This window comes from Mauremys reevesii, linkage group 3 (assembly GCF_016161935.1).
Source record: "Mauremys reevesii isolate NIE-2019 linkage group 3, ASM1616193v1, whole genome shotgun sequence".
In the NCBI taxonomy this organism is placed as follows: domain Eukaryota; kingdom Metazoa; phylum Chordata; order Testudines; family Geoemydidae; genus Mauremys; species Mauremys reevesii.
Window position 1 is genome coordinate 118,209,824 of NC_052625.1, and position 20,671 is coordinate 118,230,494.

At 43.7% G+C, this 20,671-nt stretch overlaps 1 long non-coding RNA gene across 5 annotated transcripts in view; it reads left to right on the forward strand.

The window, feature by feature from the left end:
• Window positions 1-20,671, forward strand: part of LOC120401471 — a 335,084-nt gene that overhangs the window by 133,510 nt on the left and 180,903 nt on the right. For all 5 annotated transcript variants that reach the window (XR_005596465.1, XR_005596467.1, XR_005596468.1 and 2 more), the window contains exon 3: window positions 12,654-12,765. This is a non-coding gene — a long non-coding RNA (uncharacterized LOC120401471). The remainder of the gene's footprint in view (window positions 1-12,653; window positions 12,766-20,671) is intronic.

Consider the following 20,671-nt stretch of genomic DNA (forward strand, 5'->3'; position numbering starts at 1 on the left):
ATTGATTTACCTGTACCCATATAGTTATCCAGGTACATCTTTTGTGTGTGGAAAAGTCCTTAATTAGCTTGTCCAGTGCTTACCTCTGTCCTCCTGTCTACATCCCTCATTCTGCTGTGTAAAGTTCTCTGGGCTTGGTGCTATTTTGACCCATCGATCAAGGTCCTCTCCTCCCCTCTCCATCTGCTTCAGCATAGGCAACAGGAGAATTTATGAAGGAATTAACTTGAAGGAAGTTTGACGCTGCTAACTCAGGAACTCTGTATCCTTGTCACAAGGAGTAAACCCATTACAAATACAATTCTGGCAATAAATGCTACGTTGCAATAGCAAACAGATCTGAAAAGATCTGACAAATAAAAAAAATGTACTAAAATCAAATATATTAAATGACCTAATTTTGTACCACACTCATCTGGGACAAGGACTGTCTTTATTGTTTGTAAAATGCATGGCAGAATGGAGCCTGTATGCTTGATTGAAAAATTCTAGGGATTATTGTAATAAAAATTGCCATAAGAAGAACACAGAAAGAACAATAACCATAATATCTGAATGTCTTACAGAGGTATCACTTCATAGGTAGGGTGATCCATCTTTAGTTCTGTTATTTCTTCTTATGATAGAAAAATTATGGAAGCGTGTGCACATTTAGGGTTGGGTTTTTTTTAATTCTGTGGCTCTGGTGGTAAACTATGCCAAAGAGACAAGTCCTATATTTAATCCAGGAGGCAGTGAGATCCAAGGTCATTCAGTCCTTTCAAGGTACTAATAATATGACCACCACACACACTTTCCAATGAACACACATTAAAAGGTCAAATTGGTTAGAAGGATGCAAACCTGATTCAACAAGAGTATCCTTTCAGTAGGATTATACTGAATAAACCGTAATTATATGGTGCCTGCTGATCACACAAGAACAGGGTAATTAAGTAAATATTTCTGCTTTTAAAGGGAATCCTTATTATCTAAACATTGCAAGTTGCATAGTAATCACTTCTTGAACCAGTTGGTAGCTTCAGATATAATTACCACCTCATAATCCATGGACCATGTAATTACTGAGTATTTATTATATGGTCTTTGTCATGTAAGTACAGAGCAGTTGTCCAGTGATACGTGCCTTGTAAAATACAATGAAACTAAATATTTATTTTCTACTTCTTATATGTATAGCTCTTTAGAATCTTCTCCACTAGACTGTGTATTCAGGGGAAAGTGGGTTTTAAAAGGATTTTTGTCAGCTGCATCTTGCAATTCATGGAAAGCCACTCACATGAGTGGCTCCATTTCCTTTCAAGACAAATAAAGGCAAAGAGTTCAGGATAAGACAAGAGACATAATTTGTGCAGGTTGTAAATCCAGCAAGTAAAGGACCATATCTCCTAATACTTCCTTCTGAAGAAGACCTGAGGTGAGTTTTCACATGTAAATGTCCACTCATCCTGCAATTACATTATTTTACAATAAAGCAGTAAAAACAGTAAAGAAAAAAAAAGTCATTTACACAAAGTCTTCTTTACATCACTGTGGCAAAGGAAAGACACTTAAAGTGAATGTAAAAGTCAGGGTATACATCTACACTGTAATCAGAGGTGTGACTGCAGCACATGTAGACATATCTGAGCTGGCTTTGATCTAGCTGTCAAGGTTCCCTCCCCACTCTGAACTCTAGGGTACAGACGTGGGGACCCGTGTGAAAGACCCCCTAAGCTTATTTTTACCAGCTTAGGTTAAAAACTCCCCAAGGCACAGATTCTTCCTTGTACCTTAGATTAGGTAACGCTGCCACCACCAAGTGATTTAAACAAACATTTAGGGAGGGCCACTTGGAGCCCTACTTTCCCCAAATATCCTCCCAAGCCCCTACACCCCCTTTCCTGGGGAGGCTGGAGAATAATATCCTCACAGATTGGTACAGGTGAACACAGACCCAAACCCTTGGATCTTAAAATGATGAAAAATCAATCAGGGTCTTAAAAGAAGAATTTTAATTTAAAAAAAAAAGGTAAAAGAATTACCTCTGTAAAATCGGGATGGTAAGTACTTTACAGAATAACTAAAGACTCAAGAACATAGATGATCTCCCCTCTAGGCAAAACCTTAAAGTTACAAATCCAGGGATAAACCTCCCTCTAGACAAAACGTCCCTCTAGACAAGGAAAATCACAAGCCAAAATAAAAGTAAGCTAACACATTCCCTTATTATTACTTACTAATTCTAATTGAGTTGGATTGCTTGCCTTCTTGATCTGTCTCCGGCAAGCACACAGAACAGACACACAAAGAACAGACAAAACAAAGCCTTTCCCCCCCATCCCCAGATTTGAAAGTATCTTGTCCCCTTATTGGTCCTTTTGTTCAGGTGCCAGCTAGGTTACCTGAGCTTCTAAACCCTTTATAGGTAAAAGGATTTTGTGCCTCTGGCCAGGAGGGATTTTATAGTACTGTATACAGAAAGGTGGTTACCCTTCCCTTTATATTTATGACACTAGCTAACTTGAATAACAATAACAGTGAATCTGCCACAGCCTGAGCTGTACAGTCCTGCCTGGGACTCTGGGTCCGTAGTCCAACATCTGCCTGTGCTGCTGCCCATGCTGCCCCAGCTTCACTCCTATTGCTATTTGAACTAGCTAGATCAAAGCTAGCTTGGGTTTTTCTGCATATGCTGCAGTCACACTTCTGATTGCACTATAGACATACCCTAACTGTCAATGTAAATTACACCCATTCTAAAGCCCCTTTGCACTGCCAGATTGATGTAAAGGGGCCTTAGTGTTAATGAGAATGAGGCCCAGGGTGTCTAGGCAGTTTCATCTTGAGATACTGCCTTAACTGTACATTCATTCTGCCTCCTCACATCCCTTCTCTCTCATCCTTTTTCCTTTGGTCTGGTAACCAAGAATGGTACACTATCGTCCCTTCACTGAGAATGGCAAACAGCAATTAGTTACGCAGAATGGGTATGAAGCATATCTGGTATTGCTTTAAACAACTCTCTGTTCTATTACCATATCCAGTGCCTCCCCAGTGATTCTTTTGGACTGTCAAAAATGTATCTATTGCATTTTATGTGCCTCTTCATCTGCTGTTCTCAGCCACTTCACTATCTTATATTCTTGCCCTTCATCCTTTCCTTGCAAGCACCTCAGAGCTTTCAGAGTACATTATGGCATGTGCTCTCCTCTTTCTTCATTTATTTAGGATGATTATGTAAGCGTAATTAAATATGGGTGAGCTAGTGTTAGTGCTGGTTAAAATCACCATGGGCCAAACATTCACCGATTCCTCAGATGAAACCAAAATGGATTCCTTTTGGGATTCAGGAAAGTTTGGTTGACTCTCCCCTAACCCCTCATCTTTTGATGGTGGGATTTGGTCTGTTGCTATTTATTTTATTTTACCGTGGTGGCATGCAAGGGCATAGTCATGGACCAGGACCCCAGTGTGCTGATGCTGTACAGATACAGAAAGAAAAGATGGTTACTGTCCCAAGTAGCTTAGAATGTAAGTATAAGACAAGAATCAACAGGTGGATACAGACAGACAGAGAGTGAAACACAAGGAAACAATGAGACAATACCCATCAGCTTGATAGGCAGTGGTCTGACCATCCCAGTTGCCTAACCATTGTAGGCATTTTGCCAAAGGAGAGTTTTAAGAAGGGGGATGATGAGGTGTCTGTGCAGATATTTACAGGGAACTTCTCTCACCTAGGGCAGCATGGGAGAAAGCACGAAGGCACTTGTTTGGAAAATTTAACAAGGGGGGAATGAAGGCTGGTTGCCTGTAGCGATATCTCAGTCTAACAACCTTGGCAGCCCAGATCTCTCACGTTCTTGGCTTTCCAGGGGACCTGTACAATCCAAGGCATCAGCACAGCAGACTGCAAAATTCAAAAGGTGCAGCAGCTGGCCCATGATTCAGCATGGTGGAGCCACCATCCAAAGAGACAGCATGCCTGGGCAGGAGGGCGTGGAGCTTTCTCTTCAAAGAGAGAGAGTGCTGTGGGGCAGGGTGTGAAGCGTCCCAGGGAGATATTTGCTGTGTCAATGAGAATAAAGTAACTTCATGTTTGGAACATCTGAACTTCACTCCTAGATCACAAAAAGCTTGAGGCATATTTGGCTGATTACAAGCATGCATAGCGTTCTAGGCCAGAAACAGACACTGACATTGGCAATGTAGGTGCAGCCCTCTCCCCCCTGGACTCAGTTCCTGGTGGTCCGCTGCCAGATTTTGGTTAATCTCTGGTACAAGGCCAGCAAAATAGTAGATTTTATTGCGAGTACTAGGAATAACCACATATACCATCAAACAGCAAAAAATCTGGCAGTGCTGGAAATTTACTGGACTGTTGACCAGCACAGGAATTTTTTTGATGCCCCAACCCTTAGGAATGGCCTAATGCATAACAAGCAGCAGAAACAAAAGAGGCAAAAGCTGTCCTGGAGCCTGGTAAGTTTCTGGCTCCATTTGAATGTTTATTAATATAGAAATAGGAGGGATTTCCATTTCATGAACTAATACAAAAGTTGTTATAAGTCCTGGGAAGCAGCGTGTATCTACTAATAGCGAATTGTATGGCAGCGACTAGGCATCTCCCTGCTCACCCACTATGTGGAATGCAAAATGGCAAATAGGAAATACAAATAGTAAAAACCGCATTTAAAAAGTTAATTTTTACTGGAAAGGTGACAACCTTACATTGCCATCCCTATATGTACGCCACTCTGAAACTACTCAACAGTGTAATGAGCTGCCTGAAAACAGAGAACTGGAGCAAGAGGAGGGGGAGGCGGAGGGGAGAGAGCGTGGAAATGTATTCCATTTACAAATTAGGCCATTTCAGTTAAATGTAATCCATGTGGTCCATAGATGACAAATCATTTGTTTTGGATATGGCTAGGATTTGAAATTTTGTCCATGAGCATACCAGGGTGCAGGGAGTCAGGAAGATGGCTGTAGAATTCTATGTTTTTGCATGCAGCTACAACAGGCTAATGCAGCATCCTCCCAAAAGTGGAATGCCTGAAATGATGGAGAAACCTTTGGTAGCACAATCACTGAGCTCCCCAACAAAGCCCAATTGTTCTGCAATTTTTAGGAAAATAACCACCCCAGCAGGTGTGGTTTTTAACTTACTGTTGTCTTGGCAGTTCTTTCTCACTGCATCATATCACATAAAGTGTATTTCAAATAGTAAAGGTAAACCCATGATCAGGGACAATTGGGAATTTGTATGCAAACGCTACGTCTCAATACAGTTAGCTACATCAATCCATACATCACTCACTTCCTTACGTCAGTCCATACCAGGAATCTATCCCCTTACTTCCCATTTGATAAGTGGTCAGGTCATTCATAAGTATCTTGCATGAAAATTAATGCCCCCCTCCCACAAGCACTGAACCTCCCTCATAGGCGCATTAATCCCGCTTCCCCCCAACAAAAGCACATTCACAAAGATAGTATTCCCCCTCTTCTATTGGCCCTTGCAAGTCCATAATGTGGGTCAAGCCAGCTCCAGCTGTGGTAGGTGCACTTTCCGGCTGAGTTCAGCAGCCCCTTGCTATCATAGGTCTATTCAGGGGGTAATGGCTCATCTTTGGTTTCACAAGGATTATGAAGAGCACAGCAAGCCACAGTGATAACCCTGGAACCCAAAAGGCTCTGTAAACATCTCCAATGGGATTTCAATCTGGCAACACACATTCAACAACTATCCTACACCTGCTGAGAGTCTTTTTTGCCAGAGCCTCTGAGATCGGGGTATGGTTTCATAAGACAAGGCAAAACAAAGTACATGGGGTCCCCCAGAATAATGGTGGGGACAGTAAGTCCATTTATGACAAAGTCATTTCATGATAATAGTGCCCCAGTCCACCCATGAATGTAGACTCCCAATCAGCTGAAAACCCTGGCAACATGAACTTTTCTAGTGCAGCCCACACTGATGTTCATAAATTGGCTTCTCTGGTCCATGAGAGCCTGCATAAGAATGGAGTCATACCCTGTGTGGTTTATCTACTCCTGTGCTCTTTGAGGAAGGCAAACTATGGGCACATAAGACCCATCAATGTCCCTGGCACAGTTTGGAAACTCCATTCTCTTAAAGCCAGACATTACTTCAGAAATATCTTTTATGTCCACCACCTTGGAGTAAACCACGTGCCTGATTGCCTCAGACACCACCTCCACCACTTTACCCACAGTCAACTTTCCAACATGAAACTGGTTGGCAACTGATGTATATTAGTCAGGGGTAGCCAGCTTCCAGCTGGTTATAGAAACCCACTTCTGGATCGGCATAGCCACCCTCATGCATGTGTCTTTAAACTGGAGAGTCAGAGCAAGCTGCTCACAAAGCTCCAGAAATGTTTTCTTCATGCAAAAGTTCTGAGCCCACTGCTGATCCTCCCAGGTCTGCATGACAATGTGGTCTGGACTTGTGGCCCTGTTCCAGAAGTACTGGTCTACCTAAGCAGGCCTCAGCAGCAGTACTGAGTGGCATGAGCAGTATTAGCTGGTTTGAATCTTCCATGTCTGTGCCCTCCTGCTGGTCTCTCTGGTGCCTTTAGTGCAGGGGTTCTCAGACTTTTGTACTGGTGACCCCTTTCACATACCAAGCCTCTGAGTGCGACTCCCCCTTATACATTAAAAACACTTGTTTATATATTTAACACCATTATAAATGCTGGAGGCAAAGCGAGGTTTGGGGTGGAGGCAGACAGCTCGGGACCCCCCCATGTAGTAATCTCGTGACTCCCTGAGGGGTCCCGATCCCCAGTTTGAGAACCTCTGCTTTAGTGGATCAGAAAATGCCACCAAAATGTCCACCAACATCTCACGGAAGCTCTACCTGTTTCCTGAAACAGGAGTGAAAGTGCAACCAAGAGAATGTCTTCAAATGGTGCCTCCTCCATGCTGCTGGCTTTGGTAGGTGAGAGGGTACAGACCAAAATGATGGCTCAGCAAGATGTGTTGGTGGGCTGTTCAAGCTTCCCGTAATATGCGGGGTGGACAGTCAGGTTCTCCATTGCACCACGAACAAAGGGCTAGAGTGGCCACATTTCAGGAAGTCTGGGATGGACTCAGGTTGAGTACTGCAGTGTGGACGCTGGAGCCCCTGGTTTGGGCACAGGTTAGAAAATTCTTAACCTAGGGTTGACAATCAGTGTAAATGCTCAAGCTCTTGGTTCTCTAACCCATGGTCGTCTGAGTCCAATAACCCTGGGTTTACATTACTGTCTAGACATATCCCTAGAGTCTGTATGGTTAAGGGACCCTCTGCAAGTTGCTCTCTACCTCCTGTGCAGAAGGAGACCTCAGCAGCTTCTACAGTAGCAGCCCCATGACATCTCTGATGGCTGTTTGCAAATTCAGGAACCTATGTGTGATGTCCTAACTCTCTAAATGATTGGGAACTCTGTACTCAGAGTAGAGCCTCATTTCTGTTTGTTGCTAGAACAATAAAGTTCCTGTTTGTTACTAGAACAATAAAGTCATCACAGCAGATAACTGTTTAAACCAGCTCCGCCTTTGTCTATCGCCTTCATTTCTCAGTCTGGATATTACATCGGCAATGAGGATCTTCCATCCCACAAATGTCCGGTGCTACCATTGCCATACCAAGAAGAAGAAAAAGTAAGCAAATAATATCAAAATAATAATAATTAATAATAAAGAAAAGTTCACATGGAAACACAAGATGGCAGGCCGCTGCTTTTGCTGCAGGGGGCCAGCCAGCAGGAGACGGCAAGTAGGCAAATTAAAATAAAACACAGGAGGCAGTAGTTACATTTGCTGTTTGAGCTACTGCAGATAGAGTAGCAAGGGAGAAGCAGCCATCTTGGCCTTGTGCAAGCTAGAAACACAGCTTGTAGCCTGCACTGACCATCTACAGTCAGCAGAGGGAGCCCAAGTACAGCCAAAGGAGGGATTCTGCAGCTTGCAGTGTAAGCACACAGCCAGCAGAGGATGATTAAGCCAGACAGTATACAGTTAAAAAAAAGTGCAATCTTCAGAAAAAAGCTGCGGTTCCAGAGAAAAAAGGTGCTGGGGGGAGTTCCCCTATGGAATAGAAGATGTCCAAGAGGATGCAAAGTTCAACAGAAGAGAAGTGAAATGGCAATTTTTGTTGGCAATGTAGGTGAATTCAATGAAAACCGTGAATCCTGGGTGATGTACCTTAAACATTTGGAGCAAATTTTAACCTGTCCATTCCAGACAGACGAGTTTCAACCTTGTTGACAGTGATGGGTCCAAAGACATACAGTTTGATGCGTGATCTATTGTCCCCAACAATGCCCAGAAATGTCATATAAGCTACAAATACTGCTGAAATGCAGGAACAGTTCTCGCCTACCCCATCAGTGTTAGCAGAATGATATTAGTTCCACCAGCAACATCAGGGATTTGGAGAGTGGCTAGCACGCTTTGTTGCTGCCCGAAGGCAGCCATCAAAGCAAACATTAAGTGATGCCCTGTGTCAGGGCAGGGCCGCCCAGAGGGAGGGGCAAGTGGGGCAATTTGCCCCAGGCCCTGGGCCCCACTGGGGCCCCCACAAGAATATAGTATTCTATAGTATTGCAACTTTTTTTTCTGGAAGGGGCCCCCGAAATTGCTTTGCCCCAGGCCCCCTCAATCCTGTGGCTTTGGAGCCGCATGCGGCTCTTCAGAAGATATGTGGCTCCTGCTAGGAGCCGACTCTGGGGGGAAAAGGGTGGGTGCTCAGCACCCATGAGAAGCCCTATCAGCCCCCCCTTCCTCCCCCAGAGCCTCCTGCCTGCTGGCGGGCCTCCCAATCAGCACCTCCTCCTCCCTCCCCATGCCTCCTGCTCATTGCAATCAGCTGTTTTGCGGCATTCAGGAGACTCTGGGGGGGGGGGGAAGGGCGGAGGAGTGAAGACTTGGCGTGCAGCTCCCCATCCTCCCCTAGTGTCTCCCACTTGCTGTGATCAGCTGTTTCGTGACATTGAGGAGGCTTTGGGGGGCAGAGAGAGAAGCAAGGATGCGGTGCACAGCCTCACCCCTCCCTCCCCCAGCGCCACCTCCTCCTCCTCCCTCTCTGTGCTTCTGCCTGCCACAATCAGCTGTTTTGCAAGGTGCAGGACGCTCATGGGGATGGAGGAGGAGTGAAGACATGGCTCGCTCAGGGGACAGAATGGGAAGAGGTGGGGTGAGGACTTGGGGAAAGGGGTGGAGTGAGGATGGGGCCTGGGACAGAGCCAGGGGTCCAGCACCCCATGGCAGGCACCAGTGTCTCCTGGGAATAAAGCACACAGTTACTAGCTGGTGTGGAAATTTGTAATCAATATTTTTCTTACACCATCTAACAATGGAAGGAAATACACAGAAAGAAAATACACAGATGAAAATCGAGGCTTCCAACAGGAGTGGGAGAATAAGTACTTTTTCATTAAACGTAATGGTAAGGCCAAGGTCATCTTTGCCAGACATGTGTCTTTCAGTTCAAATCTTCAAACTTGCAGCATCATTTCACTTCTAGCCATGCACACATGGATCAAGAATTACCACAAGGTTCTGAACTCCGCACTTTAAAACTGAAAACTTTTAAAAAACAAACAGATGTACAAGCCCAGTTCTTCACCAGATTTGCCAACTGATCGCAGACTGTAACATTAGCCTCCTATTATGTGACCTGGCACATAGCCCATGTGAAAAAGCCCTACTCTGAAGGAGACCCTATAAAAACGTGCCTCACTGATGTGATTTCAATCCTGTCACCAGAGAACGAGAATCTACAGAAGAAAATTTCTGGCCTGCAGCTTTCATGCCACACAATATAACTCAGAATCTTTGACCTGAACAGTGACATCGAATCGCAACTGCACTCACAACTTCAGCAGTGTGAGTATTTGAGCATCACTTGGGATGAGTTGTGCCATGCACAGGATAAACCTTATTATCGGTATTTGTCCACACTGTGTCTGACGACTGTGTTGTAAGGGAAGAACTCCTCGAGATCGTGTCGCTAAAGGACAGAACTCGTGGACGAGATCTAAAGGAGGCGTTGATGTTTGTAGTTGCGAAAAGCCACTTGCCTTTACAGAAGCTCACCGCCATTGCAACCAATAGACTCTGTCCATGTGGGGATCTGCGAATGGTTTAGTAGGGCTTTGTAAGTCAGATGAGAGCTTTCCTGAATTTTGGACATTACACTGTATAATTTATCGGGAGCAACTGATATCTAAAAAGCTAAAATTTGATCATGTCATGAAACCTGTCTTGCACATTGTGAAATTCATTTTCTCAAATGCACTCAATCACAGACATTTTCAAAATCTAATTGAAGAACTGGATGAAGATGACTGCCCTGCCGATTTGCCATTTCACTGTGCAGTTCGATGGCTCTTGAGAGGTAAAGTTATTTCCCATTTTTTCAAGCTCTTGGAACCAGTACAATTGTTTGTGGAAGAGAAGCACAGAATACACCCCAAGCTTACAGATCCTGGATGGGTTCTAGATTTGGCATTTCTTGCAGACATGCTGCGGCATTTGGATAAACTAAATGCGGACTTACAAGGAAAATTCCAGTTTCTGTCTGATCTAGTGCAAGGAGTATTTGTGTTCATGAACAAACTGCAGTTGTTTCACAGACAAATGGTTGAGGGAGAGCTGACACACTTTCCCTCAATGTCACAACTTCCAGCCACATCAAAAGAAGACACAGCAGAACCCCTACAATGGAGCACAACTAGGTATGCAAGCATGATTAAAGATCTTAAGGACAGTTTTGAGGAAAAATTCCAAGATTTGCAGCAGAAAAGACCTCAAATCAGATTTCTGATTGACCCTTTTAGTGCTGAAGCCAATTGTCTGAAGCCCCCTTTAGTCACTGACGAAGCAACATCCCAGATGGAAATAATAGAACTTTTGGAAGATGACAGATTGAAATCTGTTCAGAAGCCAGAGGGGATCCTTACTTTCTGGAAATCTGTACCAAAGGATAAATACCCCAACATCAGAGGTGCAGCCCTAAAATTAATCTCAATGTTTGCCTCGACCTATCTTTGTGAGTCTGTTTTCTCAACACTCAAGCATGTGAAATCCAAGCATCAATCCATTTTGACAGACAGCCACTTAAGAGAACTGCTGCATGTAAGCACAACTGAACACAAAACAAACTTCAAGGGAATTGCTGAAAGCAAAGATTGCCAGAAGTCCCACTAAGTTGTTATTATTTTTAACTATATGTTATAAATGTATAATAAATATACATTATCAATTTATATAATTATTATGTGATATATATACACACACGTATATAATAATTACATATTACTGTGGCTCTTTGGCAATGTATATTGGTAAATTCTGACTCCTCAGGCTCAGGTTGGCCATCCCTGCTCTGTGTGATCAATTTGTTTACCAGTAGCCAAATCCCAAGATATGCAAATTGATCACTGTTATGAGATTTGTCGTCGTTGTTTTCATGTAGGAGATGTAGTGTGGACTCACCACAATGATTGTGGAGTGAAATGGGTACTTGGAGAACTTGTAAAATGCATCAGACCAGTTTCATTCATGCTTAAACTATCCAACAGTTCTTTATGGAAATGACACATGGACCAGTTGCAGCCTTGACAAGTACCAGAGTCTGGGAATGTTCCAATTGGATTTTCTCTTCCTCTGACTGAACCTCCTCCAGTTACAGCTCCCTAATTTTGGCGACTTTTTGGAAGGAAATTTGGTACCAGATCCAGATGATTCCTTACCACTTACTGTTCCTGTGGTTCAGAACAATACCACATCACCATCACACATGAGAGTGTGAAAACCTGTTGTGTGCCTGAACTTATTTTTCTAGTGAGTTGCTATTCCAGGGCAGGATAATCCCTGGCAATTTGAAAGTGTGCATTAGTCCACCCCCAAATTTTAGCTAGATTAAATGGTATTTTATGTTAGCCATGTACACAATAATGTACATATATTGGGAAAGTATTTTAAATTAGGGTGGAGGAAAATGATGTCCTGCCATTTTCAGTGGTTGAGAACTCTACTCAGAGCACAGACTCACTTTAATTTCTTCCTGTTTGTTACAATAAAGTGACCGCAGCAGAGAGCAGTGTTTAAATCAGCTCCTCTGGTGTCTGTCTCTTTCACTGCTGGGTCCAAATATACCAAGTGTCCAGGTGGGGCAGGCATCATCTCTTCATTAGGTCAATGCACCACAGTCAGTAATATACAAGGTCTGAAACTGACCAAATTTAGGGTCCAATTTTGTGCATGTACTCGACGTTATTTCTGTCGACAAGTAAAAGGTTTCTATCTGTGAGAAGCTTGCAGGATCATGACCTCTAATGGCACACTGGATAACAGCTAATTACTGACATCCCCAATTCACAAATAGATATCAGTGAGTACTGGTAGAAACCCCATAGTTAATACCTTAAGAAGACATTAACTTTACAGTACTTAGTACTGATTCTCTTTTGTTATTTCCAATAATTGTCCTTGATGTCCTTTGCACAATATTACTGACTCACCTCTTTTCATTTCTAGCTATTTCAAAACAAAACTTTATTTTATTACTTCTGAACTTTTGCTGCTTATCAGCTTTTGACAAGAAATGACAAGAATTTCTTTTTTTTTCTTTTGTTCTTTCTTTCTGTTGTTTTCAGACTCATCTGTGATGGAGAGAAAAAACAAATCCGTTCTTGTCAGAAAAAATTCCTGATCATGTGTTTCTCATCAAAAACCAGCAATTACATCCTATGACCTTGGATCATAATTGTAAGTCCAAAAACATCTTTTTTGGAAACTTTGAGTTTGCAAACAGACCTTGTGTAAAGTTTTCACATTTGGAAATCCAAACTTTCTTTAGCAGAAGTTGACATTTGATATGTAAATTTGAGCGCAGGAAGCACTAAGAAATCTTTTAGCTTGTGCTCAGGATATTACCAATTATTTTTTTGGCTTCCAGTATATCCCTGCTACAGTTCTGGTTGTCCCCCAGCCCATAACATCCTATGGTATGGCCACCAGACTTCTGAGTGAGCCTAAATACCACTGGGGATCTGGCCCTTAATCTCCCTGTGCCTCATACATCATTTATGAAGTGGAAGCAACACCACTTCCTTTCTCTGTCCTCCAATCCCCATGCTCCCTGCCCTCAATGAGATCAAAGAAACATTTTAAGAATTCCCAGTGATTGGAGGAGAGGGTTTCTGGGAGTTACCTGAAGAGAGGCATGTGAGGAGAAGGGGTCAGGCTTGAGACCCTTTCCAGAACATGGGGTGAGATTTGCATAAGCTAATAGAAAATGGAAGGCACACTGATTCTGGATAGTTTTAGGGTTTGTGTGATTTTTTTTGCAGAGCCCTAGTGATGCCCTTGTTTGACTGAGTCAATTAAGGCTCAAGTTATCATAGGCAACCTCTGATTTCAGGTGCCTTGTTGATTGGGTGCCCAAATTTGAAACACGTGGGCCTGATTGTCAGAAAGTGCTGAGTACCCACAACTCTATCCAAGGTTAATGGGAGATATAAGTGTTCAGCCTCACCAAAAAAGCAGGCCTCAGGTTTCTCAAGTTAGGCATCCAAATTTATTGGCCACTTTTGAAATTTTTGATCTAAAGATCTTATGCACAACTTGCAGAAAAAATAAAATGCAAGTTATGTCCCTTAGCTGATATCTATAACAAAAATAATAATAATGATAGTAATAATTAAGAAGTAATAATAGTATTTATTTGGATTACTGTGTGCCTATAGTCATGGACTATTAATATTTATAACCATTACAAAAGAAATACATCACTAGATTAGGGGTTTAGGGGTGACTGTATATGAAGTACAAATGCCACCTGGCCACTGGGCATTTACACTAGTTCGTCTGAGTCAGGCAGTTGGTACTACCAATGGTCTATGGCTAGTCACTTCTACACTGGTTACAAAGCTTAGTATCTTTGATGGTTGGTCCCTCCAACAAGTGAGTAGTCACTCTGTGGCACACTGGGGAGCTGAGGGGGATGAAGGGAACTCTGAGGCACACTAGGGAACTGAGGGCTACTGAGCAGTTCTGGACCCAGAAAGCCTCACCCAGCCACACCTGCTGGGCATGCACACAATGAAGGCAGAATCAAACAGGAGTGGCCCAGCTCAGTCAAGGCAGACAGCGTAAAGAAGCAGTCCTATGCTGGTAGCTCCTGCAGAGAGTCCACAGGGGACACTGCCTGGACCAGACCTCACTGCAGAGCTGCCGAAGGCCCCCACGGAGACTAGGAACAGAGGCCCATGAGTGAAAGAGAAGCCTCCAGATCACTGACAGTAAGAACCACCCCCCCACGGTCCCACCCCATGAGTGAATAGGTTGACCCTTCTTGTGACTTTGTAGGGGGCTGAGGATGCAGTAGAAAATGACCCAGGGAGAAGGCTTGGTGGCCCCTGTCACCACAGGCCGCATATCCAAGCAGCGAATCACAGTAGTCGGGGTTAGAACTTGCTGGAGCAGGGAGGACACAGGTTCCCCACCCACTGTAGACTCTTGCTGGTAGATGACATGGCCGTAGACTCTTGCTGGTGGACAACATGGCCATAGACTCTCACCAGTGGGCAACACAGCCAGACTCAGATGCTGAACGCCTCGACAAGCTCTTTAGATTCATAATCCTCAGGAAATGTAGCTACCACATTTTGTCCCATAGTTGCCAGTGATTTTCCAGAAAAAGTCAGAGAAGACAGTAAAATATGGCATTTCTAAAATAAAAGCTAGAGGAAAACAAACAAAAATGCCTTTTACCGTGACTAATATCAAAAGGAAACAACCAGCATGAAATCAACCTGTAATATCGCTCTTTTATGAAATTAAATGAGGCTAAAGCATAGCATAGATTTCTGAGAAGGACAAGTCAGAACAGTGCAACGTGATTGAAAGGTACATCGCATGTGGTTTACCCTTGAATGGATATAGTTGGTTTTATGATTTGATAGAATTTGGGCGGTGGATGAAATAAAACCTGTGTAATCTTTTCCAATTGGCCAATTGTACATGTTGTTTCAATGGATTAGATTGAACTAAACAGATCTACAATGATTTATGTCAGTGGAGAATCTGGCACAATTTCTTTATTCAGATTGTTGACTGAGTATGACTGCTCACTTGTATGTTTGCATACATGTAAAGGTGCTCCTGCGACTTGGAAGCCATTTGTTATTAGCCTGAGCCTGCACTCCTTACTTGTGATATAGTTTTTTTAATTACATGATCACATACTATTTTTCCTGCCTCTTTCAGCATATAGGTAGATGGTGCTCCCTAAACGAGCAGCTATATAATATTTTGTTTTTATTTCTCATTGTTCAAACTGTGGCTCCAGGACTTATTTACTGCACACTAGTCAAACCCTGCTCTGAAGATGGAATTATTAATTTCCTCTGTTGGTGAGAGAGACAGAAAGAAAAGCTTTGTTCAAATTTAAAAGTTTGTCCCTCTTACCAGCAGAAGTTGGTCCAATAAAATATATTATCTTACCCAACTTGTCTCTCTAATATCCTAGGACCTACATGACTACAAATCCGCATTCTTGTACTTTAATTTTTTTTGCAAAATGATTGTTTCTTCAAAACCTACTCCCTTGGATCACCTCTTATTATCCAAATTCTTGTTTCCCTGAACATCTTTATTTGTCTTACAGAAATGCAGCTGGTTTGAACTAGAAGTATATTCCCATGCACATGAGTTAATTCCATGACATGGACTTAAGAATGAGAGCACATATCAATAATTTAGGTTCAAATACATTACAAGGTGTAATTCTCACAGCACACAGCAATGTAACCAGGACGTTACACTTAAAAGAAATCCAAACATGGTATTATATGGAAATACACAAATAAGGCAGACAAAAAACCTTACTCTGCCCTGTAGTGACACCATGCAATAATCATATGACTGTGTTCAGGCATTTTAGTGTTTGTGGTCCCAGATTAAATTATAAACTGATTTTGAAAGACATATTAGTTTTTTTTTAATTTTTCCCCTTCATTATGCGGTTATGGACCCAGCATTTTTTCCAAAATACGACAGAGAATGCCAAAGCTGAATTTGGACTGAAATCCTGTAGAGATTATAGTGCTTCATTTATTTGGTGTACAGATTCCATAGCTATTGGGGATTGTGTGATGCTAACTCCCCCTATGTGACCACACAGCTGGATGCAACAGATGATGGACTGCTTCCTCCCTCCTGCTGACCCAGGGCATGATTGAAAGCTCACTGAAATCAATGGAAAGATACCATTTGGATCAGTCCCTTTGTAGAGGGGCTCGGCCGAGGCTCGTCCCTCAGTGGGGCTGTGTGGTATCCCACCGCCTCGCACTAGTTCACTCTGCACTCAAGCGCTGGGTCAGGGCTGGCCGGTAAACACACAGTCAGGAGCTCAGGCCTTAGGCAGGGGCTGAGCCAATAGTCCAATAGGAGCCCCGGTAAACACACAGTCAGGATCTCAGGCTTCTGAGCATTTGGTGTGAGGGGGAGACTGCCACCCGTGAGTGGGGTGGCAGGGGGGACACAGGCCCACCTGCTCCACTGCATCCCAGCCCGGGGTCCTAGCAGCAGCAGAAGACTCGCTGCTGCGTCAGTGGGGATCCTGACCGCAACACACTAACATTGGTTCTGGCCCTGCTGCGGCCAGGCCGGGGTCAGCTTCGGCCAGGCCGGGGTCAGCTGCCCCCGGGCTACTTCCGGACTCCCCCTCGTACGGTACCTGGGTTTGGCTGGTGTCCTCGGCGGTTTCCAGCACCATTGGTTCCTCCGGGTAACTAGCAAGGGGTAGGCTCGGCTGGCCCGGCCAGTCATTGGGTCAGCCGCGGCCTGCCGGCGTTCCCCAACCCGGAGCTAGGCCACAGGCATCTGGCCTCTCCGGCGGCTTGCTTTTAACTGAGCTTTGCAGCGGGGCTTTTCTACTTCCTGTCCTGCGCCGTGACCTCAGGGGGGCGGGCACAGGACCCACTGGCTCCGCCCACGTTGGTGCTAGGAGAGGCTCGTCCCTCAGTGGGGCTGTGGGGTATCCCACCGCCTTGTTACACCCCTCATGAGGGGAAATAGGTGCTCTGTGTCTTACTGATGGCCCTTGGTGTTTGGTCAGTGAATGGCCCTCCTCTGTCATCCACAAGAATCCTTGGTCTGTGGACCAATACTTTCAAACATAATGTGAAAATGTGTAATCCTGGTTGGTTTAACTGAAATAATGGGGAAAAAGGACAATGGTCTTTTTTCTTTAATGGTTTAAGGACATCCATTTATGGTCCAGCAATGTTTATTTCTCACAGATCACCAGCTAGGAGAATGGCTGATAGTGACTGTACAGTTTTAGAGATATTTAAACCTCTAAGAACTGTGAAGTACAGTACAACCCATATTCCAACACCTGTATGAAATTCATTTTAACCATGGTTATGCTCCCAGATATGCATTTTTGCTCCCCAAGTTATCCAATCCACTGATTCTTTGAGTGTTTTTTTAATATCCTCTTGAACAAGATTGTACTGTGCTCAAATTGGCTAGGATTCAGTTCTATGTATGGAGAGAACAACTGGAGTTTCCTTTTACAATGTACCATAAATTATAGGTATTTTCTGAAATAGGAAAATTGGGTGCACACACATCTAATGCAAGTCCTTTGGCAAATGTGAAATGAATTGGTCTCCATCCAGTGTTCATATCACAAACTGGAAGCCACCAGCAGGTGGGCACTAATAGACACAGATGACAGACCAAAGCCTAGATAGGGAAACTGATCTTGTCTTTTCGCCCAGTCAATGGTCTTTCCAGTCAGTGCTGAGGCACGTTGATGGGACAGTCCAAGGAAGTTTCTGTTACCTCTGTCTATGCTACACCTGGTCTGCAGAATGCCTGAATTTTTTCAGAGTTTCCAGCTGTCAGTCTGGCATTTCCACGAGCACTAAATTCACTCAAAATAATACTTATTTATCTCATATTTTACACCTTCCTTCCACTATTCAGCTTTAGCTTATTAATCTTCACCATACCCATTTTAAGCAGGTATACTTATCTTCATTTTCTGAAGTTTATGATATTGTACTTATTTTTACTAGCTGAGGGTATAACCCAATGGATTATTTTTCCACATTGCTTGAGTCCACTTCCAGGGAGCAGCAATTCATATATATGCTATGGCATAGGGAAGTATTCACTACCACAGCAAGTACTATAGTTGATCTATTGTTAAATATAGTCTAGTACCAGATCCGTCCTTAGGCATATGCAGCATGTGTGGCTGTGTAGGGCACCCGAAAATTTGGGGCACCATTCCCCTCACTAGCCATGGCTGGAATAATCTCTTCTCTGGCCTCTCTTCCCCTCCCCTGCACTGGGCCGGCAGGCTTCTCCCCACCCCCGCCCTTACTCACTCTTCAGCCGGCCGGCGAAGGGCTCCAGCCTCCGGCTCTGCCGCTCCAGCCCTCGGAAGCACACTTCCCTAACACACATGCACACACTCTGCCTCTCACAAGTCACAGTCCCCCAATACAGATTGTCACACACACAGTCTCACACTCCCCAACACACACACTATCCCTCAACACACAGTCACACACACACATGGCGCTCTCTCTGTCTCTCTCACATGCACTGGCTCTCTCTCTCACACACACATGCACACACACACACTTGTATTATTGTTCTTGTTATTACTGCTTGGTACTTCCTGTCAAAATGCTCGTGGTGAGCCAGGAGTGGCTTGGGGCTTCAGGAGGGCCATGGGCTCTGGCAAGATGCTGTCCCCATGTGACAGCACAAAGCCTGCCTTGAGCCACTGCCGCAGGGTCTGCTGTGTACGAAGCTTGATGTGTGTCAGCAATGGCAGGGGTTCTGAGGGTCCACAGGCAGGGGTGGTGGCAGTGCTTCCTCGACACACTGGAGTCAACGGTGCTGGCTGGGGACCGCCTTCAGTGGAGCATAGGGGCACCAGTTTAATAATACTGCGTAGGGCCCCATAAATCCTAAGGACGGCCCTGCCTAGTATAATCTATGTAGGTTCTTATGCCATGTCTATGACTGTAGTATCTGAACCTTATGGACCTAAGGGTGAGATTCACAAAAATATGTAGGCATTTTAGGCAACATCCCATTTGTACGAACCACTGCAATACGCACAACTCTTTCTCAGCTGTTACCTAACCCTTTAGGCACCTACGTTTTTGCAGTAAAAGTACTCTAGGCACTTATCTGTCTGCCTCTGGGCATGCACGCTTCTGCCTCTCTTTACACATCCAGATGCTTATCTCCCACCTCAGCCCTACAGCAATTCATGAACCAGAGGAAGACAGCCACTCCTTCATGTCACTCACATGTGGGGTCTGATCCATTAGGCATGCTGAAAGGCTGCCTAACTGCACACAAAATGACTGGTGGAGGGGGAGGACTTCCCTTATAACCTTTAGCCTAGTGGTTAGAGAACTCACCCAGGATGTGGGAAATGACCCGTTCATGTCCACCCTTTGCTTGATGAGGCATCCACTGGGTTACAGAATCAATCTAACTCTCTCTGGCCTAGTTAATATTTAATTTCTCAATTATTTAATTAAAATGGCACAACTTCAATAGGAGAGACAGGGAGACCCACATCAGAATATTCCACTGCCCATGCCTTCTACTGACAGCTCAGGTAGTTCTGAATACATTCAAAATACAATTGTTCTAGTATAGCTTTTCAGAGGAAAATTATGCTTTGCAGCAGAATAGTGGACTAATATGTGAAGGAACATTATTATTAGCCTAACCTCTGGCTCTCGAGACTAATCCTTCTTTGCTCATTTTTCCACATGATATATATGGGCATAAGAGGAATCTTATCTGCATGCTCCCTGCAATTGCAGTAGTATAACCAAAGCTGGGAGTAAGAGATCTAACCTGTGAAAATGTTCCCGCAGGTATGTGTGTTTGTTATTCATTGTGAGCCATTCGATGTCTCAGGCCTTGTCTACACTCGAAATGTTGGCATTGCTTTTCTAATTTTGGCTGCCAGTGCTATTCAAGTGGTGCATACTATTCTGGTATAGGCATGCCTTCAGTACGAGAGCTCCTCAAAGTGAATAATATAATTCAGGATTAGACACAGTGGATACTAAACAGAGGGAGGCCCCTTCACTGCATTGTACTCAGTAGTCAGAATTAAATTTCTCCTTAAATAGGGTCCTTCATCAATAAAACGTGACTTACATAATGTCACCTCTTTTGAAGATAAACTTGAAATTACCTTGGTTATCTCAGGGAAGGGTGAATATGTCTTTTCCTCAATCACACACTCCTACTTTTTTTGGGTTCCTATTGTCAAGCTGGTTGGGCTGCTTTCAGTTTTCATTCTGATTGAAAAAACAACAACAAAAGAGCTATGTTTTCAGGATGTGTTCCCCCATGAAACATTTTCAATAAATAAGATATCAGCCATATTTAAAGAAAGATGGCCTTACATGAGCATTTCTGATTCACTTCAGCACACATTATATGTTGAGATTTGCGTTCTCCCTCACTGATATTGTCTCTAGTACAACTTAGCAAAACTATAACAGGAATGCTATGAAAAGGATTTTGGATGTTGGTAGAGCACTGCCATGGAAACAAAAGTTCATATCATTTCAGATTCAAGATTTCAGATCCTCATAGGCATCTCAAAGTT